The sequence below is a fragment of the Dreissena polymorpha genome, chromosome 14, assembly GCF_020536995.1.
Source record: "Dreissena polymorpha isolate Duluth1 chromosome 14, UMN_Dpol_1.0, whole genome shotgun sequence".
Taxonomy (NCBI): Eukaryota; Metazoa; Mollusca; class Bivalvia; order Myida; family Dreissenidae; genus Dreissena; species Dreissena polymorpha.
In genome coordinates this window covers 63286437-63298024 of record NC_068368.1, presented here as the reverse complement: position 1 = coordinate 63298024, position 11588 = coordinate 63286437, and positions in this window count along the sequence as shown.

Below are 11588 nucleotides of genomic sequence, written 5' to 3'. Positions count from 1 at the left end.
TAAGATCCGCTAAGATAAGATATGTTGATAAAACGGCCTCCTGAAACTGTGATAATATTAAATGAAATATGAACGAAGATAGAGCATGTTTCAATAAGTGGTATGCATGATGTTTTAGACACTTCGATTCCCGATGAAGGGCACGTCGGATAACGGAGACTCTCAACAAATTGGTCAAACTGATATCCGAGTTTTATCTTCTACTTAAAATGCGTTTATTTATATTGTTGCTATTCTTACTAAGGTGTTTGCTATGACGTTATGTAGAATAAGTGCTGTGCTTCAAATACTTAAACTCTATTAGTATTAAATGAAATATGAACGAAGATGGAGTATGTTTTAATAGGTGGTATTCATGATGCTGTTGACGGAAACATCGGATAACGGAGACTTGACAATTCTGGCCCTCTGATGTGTAGTAGACCGCCGAGAGCACCGGTGAAGTACCAAGAAAGCAGGCATCGAGAGCAAAGTATATAAGCTTCAACGTTACAATCGATATAACAAAAATATATTGAAATTTCACGCTAAAAGGGTAAGATTTTAAACACCAAGATGTTTTTCATTGAATACGCTCTGCAAAATTGTTAAATTAAATTGTTTATAAAAAGTGATGTCATGTGTGAAATAAAAAAAATTGTTATAGATATATGCATACATGAAGTAGATATTACATAGAATTTGCAATGGGATTTATTGGACCAGATTTTAAACACCAATATGTTCCTTCATTGAACACGCTGTGTAAAATTTTTAAAGTACATTGTTTATAAAAAGTGATGTCGTGTGTGAAATAATGTTTTTGTTATAGATATATGCATACATGAAGTAGATATTATATAGAATTTGAAATGGGATTTATTGGACCATTCAGATCTTTGGTTAATGTTTACAAACATGTTTAAAAAAAGCATTATTTATTGAGAATGCTAAGATGCAACATTCGTTTCAAACATTCATTACTAGATAAGAAAGCACCAACATACTGTTCCAAAATCTATGTTTAGAAAATTATCACGTTACCCACAATGTGTTAGGTTACCCCAATGTGTTTAGCAATTTAAGCAATAGTTATTTAACTATAACACGTTTAAGGCTTGTTTGCAAGTTTACTTAAATCCCATTATCTACGGGTTCCCGAACATATATGAATGACTGAAACTATATAATAAAGAAATGTTAAAGTATTTTTACAAATTCGAGCTAGAATACTTTTTGACAGCACTTATAGTGTTTTTCCTTTGAAATCGTTAGTGTGTGTTCGATTTAAACATATTGTACGCACACATTTATCGTGGACTTGATATAATTTGTAGTTCAATACAAAGCAATCTGGTTCGCTCGGCTGATGTCTTTGTTTTTTAAGAAAATAATATTTTGTAATCGTCTTTGAAGCATATTCAAACTCGGCTCTCTTTAAGTCAAACTTTCCATTTTGCGTATCGCTAATACAAAAGTTACGAAGGGAGATAATAGCAACCGGATAAAAACAGTAAAATCTTAAGTTGTGTCCCTTAGTAAGTCACTCCGGTTTTTGTCTTGCTTTAGGTTGAATAAATCAATTATAAATGTATATGCACAGAGTCGTAGTCACTGATGCACGACGAGGTATCCGCCTCGGTTTGAATTTGAAAACAAAGTAAACAATACAAATGTCCAATTATGCCAGATGCTTCATAATTTAAGAAATTAAGGCAACTTAAGGTACATTTTGGAAGATAACAACACTACATTAACTTTAAAAGTTGCATCAATCAAATCATGTTCGTCAAAGTCCGTGCATTAAAAAGGGGCCTTTTCACGTTTGGTCAAATTGAAAAAATTACCAAAAGTTGTTTCAAATTCTCAAATTTTTGCTTTAGTTATGATATTTGTGAGGAAACAGTAAAAGGGTGAATATTTAATTAGGTTCCATTCTTAATAAAAAAAATATTCAAAAAAAATTAGTAAAGCAGTGTCGACAGACCGTTTATCAGTTACGTACATGTCAGACGGACGTCAACCTAAGCTGGGCACGACCTAATGTGACCCAGATCGCGATTATGAAGGCTTATTTGACGCACGTCAAAAGCTGCGAAGAAAACACCGTTACGGACATAAATACTTGTTGGATAATATGTTATTTAATTTAAATGAATTTTTTGGCGTTGTTTCATTGTATAAAGTGATCATGAGTGGCTATTACATCAATTCCAAATCGTCAGTGACTTTATCAGAACATTAAGTGCGTAACGGTGTAAATACACATTTTAATTACGTTTTACAACTTTAAGAATTTCTATAAAATGTTTGGGTACATGTTTATATACTAAATTCTTCTTTTATTGGACACCTTTTTGAAGACTTTATGATGTTAAAACACGTTTGAAGTTTTTGTTGAATCTTAATGTATATAAAAGTCTTCTTTTTATTCGGCGTAACGGTGTTGTCACATTTGTAACGGTGTGGACAGATTATCTTATACTTTAATATTCTTGTTTATTCGCATCGTGTTTTTTACTAGAAAGTATGTCAGATAAGTTCCATGTAAAATTTGTGATGTTGTTTGAAAGACAATCGGCGATATGAATACGAACTTCATTCGCATCATATTGTTTGTATAAATTTGTCCACACCGTTACGATGCTGTCAACACCGTTTCTCATTCAGCGTAACGGTGTGGAACGTAACGGTGATGACATTCGGGAATTCTGACAGAACTGATTCCAATTGTATTAATTCTCCATTTTTGTCTGATAAATTCCATGTAAAATGTGCGATGTCGTTTGAAAAACAATCGGCGATATGAATACGAAGTTTATTCACACCATAATGTGTGTATATATTTGTGCACACCGTTACGATGTTGTCATCACCGTTACTCATTCACCGTACTGTGGACCGTAACGGTGATGACATTCAGGCATTTGATCATCCACAAACAGCATGCTACTTGTCTCAAAAACACATTACGCACACATTATTTTGTGGCATCTAAGAATACATAATATTTGCAAATTATAAAAGAACAGGAAGTGGAAATAGCAAAGAAAATGGAAGAACGGTGTTGACACTGAATAAAAGTACGTTCAATATTTTACTTACTTTTTGATGATTTTCACATTTTTGGCGCTCTGTTCATTTCTTCATTATGACGTAAAAGGTTGAAAGAATGTTTTCTTTTCGGAAAAAGTTGTATCCCCGTATCATTCCCGTGCGGTAGATGAAATTTTTATCGTAACGGTGTCGACTTGAAAAATTACGGACAGAGCCATAACTGACCATTTATAAATATTCTGCATATAAAGCTACTAAATGTAACTGTTATTAAGTTAAGTTTAAATATGTTTAGCTCCATATGGTTGGGGTTTTTTTTATTTTCGTTTGACATTCTTTTATAAAACAATCAAGAAAATTACCCTTTAAGAATTCGGACAACACACCGTTACTAAAATACATGGGGGTAAGTTGCTTCGACAAAGCATAAAACTGCTTTAAGCGTGTGATCTGCTAAGAACTCTTATCTAATATTGTTTACATATTATTTAATATTGTAATTATGAAACTGATCTCTGTTAATCTCTACTATTTAGATAATTGTTGAATATGGAATGTTAATGGAACCTAATCAAGTATTCACCCAAAACTGAACATTTACAATGCTCTAAAATAGCCATTATATGCATCTTTTGACGATTTAAAAACCTGAAAATTATAAAGCGTTGCGACGCGAAACGATTGAATAATTTGGAATTATTTGGAGAGATCTGTTGTTGTCGTTATATTTTGTGAAACTACGAGGATTGCTTATATAAAGTACAAAAAGAGAACGGATGTCCGAGTGGTCTAAGTGGGAAACTTTTTACTCCAGGACTCAAGGGGTCAGTGCTTCGAGCCCTGTTGAGGGTTACATTTTTTAATGTTTAAGTTTATCAATATAAAGTATTTAGTGACACACTTAAATACATGCACAAATCTGTGACAAGGCCCCTTTAAACACCGAAACTTGAAATCGCTGCGTGACGTTCTCAGCAACGTGATAAAAGATTAATTTCCAAACATAAATGCCGTAAACATGTATTATCTTGCCCGTCTGTTTTAAAATCATGAAAATGTGAACCAAGCTTTCGTTCACTATGAATATAAAATTTGTGGGCCATCACCGTAATGCGGACACTAATCAACGACCAAGACAAACGCAAGAATACGTGTTATCGCTTTGAAATAATATGTTCGTACAAATCTTATTGTCCGCCATATAATTCCTTAACACGCCAGATAAGCCGGTGTGTGTGACGTTATTCAGAACAAAGTCATTAGCAATATACGTTCACTTTAATTTCCATTTCAACTTTCTAACTGATGAAGCTAATGTTTTGTTTTGTTTTGTTTTTCTAAATGTAAACGAGCGCAGCCATTAGCTTAGATGTTTCAATAAAATACGCAGTTTTAAATCGGAACTGACTTCAAAAACTGTGCTTAATTTTTATACTCTAGTTGTACAATAAAGCTTAATATGTTAGGCACGAATATCTGCCAGTAAATTTCATTCATTTAACGAGTGCATTCCTATCAACTTTACCATAAAATAAACACGAATTGTACTAATTATAATTATCGAGACAGTGTATGCATGATTATCCGCCGGGCGTGCGATACGTATTAGTGCAACTGTGACCCTACTGAACTACCGTCTGGTAGAATTGATGTATAAATGTATTAGTGATATATGATGCCTTTTATGACTGTGTAACATGTGGCTGAAACAAGTCATTTTTTACTCTGAGAAGAACGACACTGTTTTATGCAAAACCTTCACATATGGTCCATTTTGTGTTCTGCAAAAGCGCAAAGCGTCCGAATCGCAACCTGACTACCTTCTTGCTCTCGGTGCGTTTGCATTTCCTTTCGCGCATAAATCTAAAGAATACCGTTAGGGCTATCGTGGTTACACATTAAAATCCAGAGGGCGACAATGCGATAGTACGATGGCGACAATGTGATAGTACGATGGCGACAATCGTGAGTACACGAAGTGTGTCACAGCACGCCAGCTTAATTTGCTTACAAGACTAACGAAAGTGTGAACAAATGTTAAATAACGACTGCAATTTCCAGCTGTTTAGTTATTATTTAAAGATTTTCAATTTTGGTGTGGCCTAGAGATGTGGTGTGGAGAGCCGGAGAAAACCACATGTCGACCGCTAACCAATTGAGTCGTGTTCTGAGAAAACTGGACTAAAGGCATGTGCGTAAAGTGTCATCCCAGATTAGCCTGTGCAGTCCGCACAGGCTAATCAGGGACGACAATTTCCGCTTTTATGGTATTTTTAGTTTCAAGGAAGTCCCTCCTTACCGAAAATCAAGTTTAGGCGGAAAGTGTCGTCCCTGATTAGCCTGTGCGAACTGGACAGGCTAATCTGGGATGACACTTTACTGTGTGTTATCCAATATATGGGGAGTCACATGTATTTGGAATTGTCGCGACACAAACGATCAAAGTTTCTGTAATTTTGAAAAACGTCAATCAATATGTTAACTGACGAATCTCCAATGCTGTAGTAGTCTTAACTAATTGTAAAAGCGAGACAAAGTAAGGGAATCGAACCAAGTCATGTTGAAGCAAAAACCTACCACTGCGACACTGCGATTCGAGTTAATTGCCGAAAATAAACCCTGTAGTAACACTCGACTTATGTTCCATAGTATCTGGGAAAACCCTGAACGCTCTATTAATTTAAATTAGTCAAGAGCGTTATTACGCTCGTCTAAAGATAATGCATGTATTCTACTTTGAAAACAAGGCACTTATTCGTTAAACATGAAAACATTTAGACGACTTGGAAGTCGGCTTTACTGATGTAATGCTCATTTACACGATATGCATTTAGACGATGATTGACTATATGACCCTTGTTCTGAGAAAACTGGGCTTTATGCATGTGCGTAAAGTGTCGTCCCAGATAAGCCTGTGCAATCCGCACAGGCTTATCAGGGACGACACTTTCCGCCTAAACTTGATTTTCGGTAAGGAGGGACTTCTTTGAAACTAAAAAACCCATAAAAACGGAAAGTGTCGTTCCTGATTAGCCTGTGCGGACTGCACAGGCTAATCTGGGACGACACTTTTTGCACATGCATTATGCCCAGTTTTCTCAGGAGGCGACTCATATCAGCGTGGCAGTTGCTTGTGTACTCCGCAAGCACGTGTAAGTCCCTAGTCCGGGAAATAGAAACATCTTGCTTGGAATCTTTGGAGTTTGAAATATTTGTACGATTTCAGTTTAGAAATGAGCTGAAAATACATACAACGGCTAAATCGACTACTTTATTTTGCGCGAGTGACGAGTAAGGGTGATACGTTATATGATATTAGCATCAACCTGGATGTGTTCTCTAAACGTACGTATTATTCCATACTCCGGAAAAACTCTTGTTTGTGACCATAAGCCTCTGAGATGTGGTCGTTTTACTTTGAAATGATAAGTAAACGCTTAATTGGATATATGACCAAATGCACTTTACGAATTAAGACAGCAAGTGACTATATCAGCTACAATGAAGTTTTAGTCCATAGGAACGGTAAACGCGTGTTTGGGACTTTTGGATATTCCAGCATGGTCGCATTACGTTGCAGTTTAAATTAAAGCTTTGTAATAGTAAACGTTGTCAAGAGCGCGCGATGCATTTAGACGTGGCCGTATAAGCTGAGAAGATTTTTGTTTAATCTGAAAGAGCATATTAATTGATATTCCAGAAAGCTCTCTTTGGGACTTATAACTCTGAAACATCAGCACTGTAAAAAATGAAAAAGTTAATTTCAAGTTAAAACTGGAGGATTCTTCATGTGCATGTGACCAATTTAAACGACTGTTGAATATATCGGCATGGCAGCTGTTTGTGTAAAGTACAATCACGGGTTAGTCCCTAGTTGGGAAAACCCTTGTTTGGGATCTTTGGACAATGAAACATGGGTACTGAGCATTATAAGTTAATAAACCGCTGAAGGGATCTTACAAAGACTAGGTAGGATGAATAATCACGCGCACGTGCTGAACTTGGACGAAACGTTACTAATACAGCTTTTCAGGGGCCCGTGTACTTTTAAATCACATGTTAGTGCGTAAAATGTCGTTCCAGATTAGCCTTATTAGGGACGACACTTTCCGCCTAAACTGGATTTTCGCATGGAAGATACTTCCTTTGAACGAAAAATACCATACAAATGGAAGGTGTCGTCCTTTTCGGAATGCACAGGCTTATCTGGAACGACACCTTGCACGCGTGCAATAAGCACCGTTTTCACATACACGCTGGTAAATCGGATACTTTGATAACGGATGGCACTTCGATAACAGAGCAAAACAAAAGCCACGGGCGCAATATAAGTTCCTTAGTGGATTTTTTTAAGGTATCTCCTTTATATTAGTTTTTGAGACACGGTACATGTTTGAGTTGGTTACAAGTATATCCTTTTGTAGTGTGAAGGATGAATTTTAAGAACAAAAAGGAATATATTTGCAAAAAAATAAATAAGAAAATTCCATCACAGATCAGTATAAACTGTATGATCAGTACATATTTCTATAAAAATAAACATACTCATAAATAGAGCATTACAGTGATTGCTATTCCAGCATGTGGAGCGATTACTTAGCTTCAAATACTGAAACTGTGATAATACTAAATGAAATATGAACGAAGATAGAGCATGTTTCAATAGGTGTTATGCATGATGTTTTAAACATTTCGATTCCCGATAAAGGGCACGTCGGATAACGGAGACTCTCAACAAATTGGTCTCACTGATATCCCAGTTTTATCTTCTACTTAAAATGCGTTTATTTATATTGTTGCTATTCTTACCAAGGTCTTTGCTATGACGTTATGTAGAATAAGTGCTGTGCTTCAAATACTTAAACTTTATTAGTATTATATGAAATATCAACGAAGATAGAGTATGTTTTAATAGGTGGTATTCATGATGTTGTAGACACTTTAATTCCCGTTGACGGAAACATCGGATAACGCAGACTTGACAATTCTGGCCCTCTGATGTGTAGTAGACCGCCGAGAGCACCGGTGAAGTACCAAGAAAGCAGGCATCGAGAGGAAATTATATAAGCAATCTGGTTCGCTCGGCTGATGTCTTTGTTTTTTAAGAAAATAATATTGTGTAATCGTCTTTGAAGCATATTCAAACGCGGCTCTCTTTAAGTCATACTTTCCATTTTGCGTATCGCTAATAAAAAAGTTACGAAGGGAGATAATAGCAACCGGATAAAAACAGTAAAATCTTAAGTTGTGTCCCTTAGTAAGTCATTCCGGTTTTTGTCTTGCTTTAGGTTGAATAAATCAATTATAAATGTATATGCACAGAGTCGTAGTCACTGATGCACGACGAGGTATCCGCCTCGGTTTGAATTTGAAAACAAAGTAAACAATAAAAATGTCCAGTTATGCCAGATGCTTCATAATTTAAGAAATTAAGGCAACTTAAGGTACATTTTGGAAGATAACAACACTACATTAACTTTAAAAGTTGCATCAATGTTCGTCTAAGTCCGTGCATTAAAGGGGCCTTTTCACGTTTGGGTAAATTGACAAAATTACCAAAAGTTGTTACAGATTCTCACATTTTTGCTTTAGTTATGATATTTGTGAGGAAACAGTAAAACTGAACATTTACAATGCTCTAAAATAGCCATTATATGCATCATTTGACGATTTAAAAACCTGAAAATTATAAAGCGTTGCAACGCGAAACGATTAAATAATTTGGAATGATTTCGAGAGATCTGTTGTTGTCGTTATATTTTGTGAAACTACGAGGATTGCTTATATAAAGTACAAAAAGAGAACGAATGGCCGAGTGGTCTAAATAGAAACCCTTTTACTCCAGGACTCAAGGGGTCAGTGGTTCGAGCCCTGTTGATGGTTACATTTTTTTCTTTTCTTTTTCTTTTTAAATTTTATTCGTGATTTTTTACTGGAGATTTTCAGATAACAATGTTTAAGTTTATCAATTAAAGTATTTAGTGACACACTTCAATACATGCAAACATCTGTGAAAAGGCCCCTTTAAACACCGAAACTTGAAATCGCTGCGTGACGTTCTCAGCAACGTGATAAAAGATAAATTTCCAAACATAAATGCCGTAAACATGTATTATCTTGCCCGTCGGTTTTAAAATCATGAAAATGTGAACCAAGCTTTCGTTCACTTTAAATATAAAATGTGTGGGCCATAACCGTAATGCGGACACTTATCAACGACCAAGACAAACGCAAGAATACATGTTATCACTTTGAAATAATATGTTCGTACAAATCTTATTGTGCGCCATTTAATTCCTAAATACGCCCGATAAGCCTCAATGTGTGTGACGTAATTCATAACAAAGCCATTAGCAATATAGGTTCACTTTAATTTCCATTTCAACTTTCTAACTGATGTAGCAATTGTTTTGTTTTGTTTTGTTTTTCTAAATGTAAACGAGCGCAGCCATTAGCTTAGATGTTTCAATAAAATACGCAGTTTTAAATCGGAACTGACTTCAAAAACTGTGCTTAATTTTTATACTCTAGTTGTACAATAAAGCTTAATATGTTAGACACGAATATCTGCCAGTAAATTTCATTCTTTTAACGAGTGCATTCCTATCAACTTTACTATAAAATAAACACGAATTGTACTAACTATAATTATCGAGACAGTGTATGCAACATTATCCGCCGGGCGTGCGACACGTATTAGTGCAACTGTGACCCTACTGAACTACCGTCTGGAAGAATTGATGTATAAATGTATTAGTGATATGTGATGCCTTTTATGACTGTGTAACATGTGGCTGAAACAAGTCATTTTTTACTCTGAGAAGAACGACACTGTTTTATGCAAAACCTTCACATATGGTCCATTTTGTGTTCTGCAAAAGCGCAAAGCGTCCGAATCGCAACCTGACTACCTTCTTGCTCTCGGTGCGTGTGCATTTCCTTTCGCGCATAAATCTAAAGAATACCGTTAGGGCTATCGTGGTTACACATTAAAATCCAGAGGGCGACAATGCGATAGTGCGATAGTACGATGGCGACAATGTGATAGTACGATGGCGACAATCGTGTGTACACGAAGTGTGTCACAGCACGCCAGCTTAATTTGCTTACTAGACTAACGAAAGTGTGAACAAATGTTAAATAACGACTGCAATTTCCAGCTGTTTAGTTATTATTGAAAGATTTTCAATTTTGGTGTGGCCTAGAGATGTGGTGTGGAGAGCCGGAGAAAACCACATGCCGACCGCTAACCAATTGAGTCGTGTTCTGAGAAAACTGGACTAAAGGCATGTGCGTAAAGTGTCATCCCAGATTAGCCTGTGCAGTCCGCACAGGCTAATCAGGGACGACAATTTCCGCTTTTATGGTATTTTTAGTTTCAAGGAAGTCCCTCCTTACCGAAAATCAAGTTTAGGCGAAAAGTGTCGTCCCTGATTAGCCTGTGCGAACGTTATGTGTCCCGCGGGCGTGTTTCAGCGTTCTCCACGGCGTGAATGAGAATGCTACCGTATCACGAGTCACCTTAACCAATTTGTGCATAGTGGACTCTCCCATCCTTCTATATTGGATCAATTTATTTCCAAAATTAGGGATGTCTAGTATATTAATTTCTATATTGAGAATATTTCTTACAGAAATTCCGTTCAAGCAAAGATCGCAGACCCTGATGAGACGCCGCATGATGCCAATACCTTTTTTCTAGACGCTAGGCATAAATGGGTTAAGAGCGCAATAAGGACGGGACTTCAGTCCAGTTCGACGAGGTATACAAAGTGATAAATTAGTGCCATCGCAAAACAAGCGTACATATAGTTGCATACAGAGCACTTATTAACATGTATATAACAAAGTGTTAATATAACCGGTGATCAATTTCCTCGATCGTTACAGGTACTTCTGGACTGGTCGCTGCTATATTTTATGTATATAATAAGCTGCTATATTTTATGTATATAATAACAATCATCACTAAGGGATTATATATATATACAGAAATTTACGCTGGGGCATGCCTCCGGAACCTACTTAACTGCATCGGCTTAAATGCGCCTCTACCTACAAAAGTGAATACATTTTATAAGTTAAGAGTCTTGTGCAAAGCTAGCGAAATCTTAGTATATGTTTAATAAAAATATCTTACAACAAATGCAAAGTGCCAACTCTTCTAGCTGATTTCTGCCATATATTAGCTGAGTGTTGACGGGTTATAAGAAAGTCTCCAACAAATCAATACACAAACACGAAAAAAGGACAATTTACCCGCCATAACGAATCGTTTGCTAATGCGACAATGATGACAAATAAAGCGATAAAACTTACCTGCAAGAATGACAAAAAGAGCGCATATGCGACAAATTATGCGTCGTTCTGACTTGTTCTCGTGTTTGCGAACACAAACCCGCACTCATACCATGATATGGCATCAACAACCCTAGATGACTCACTTTTGTTTGAATGGAGGTATACTATTTCATAGCATGAAATACGTATTCAAAGTTCTTGAACTGCACATTTTTCATCATGTCTAATCAATTTATCACTTTCGGTCCTAA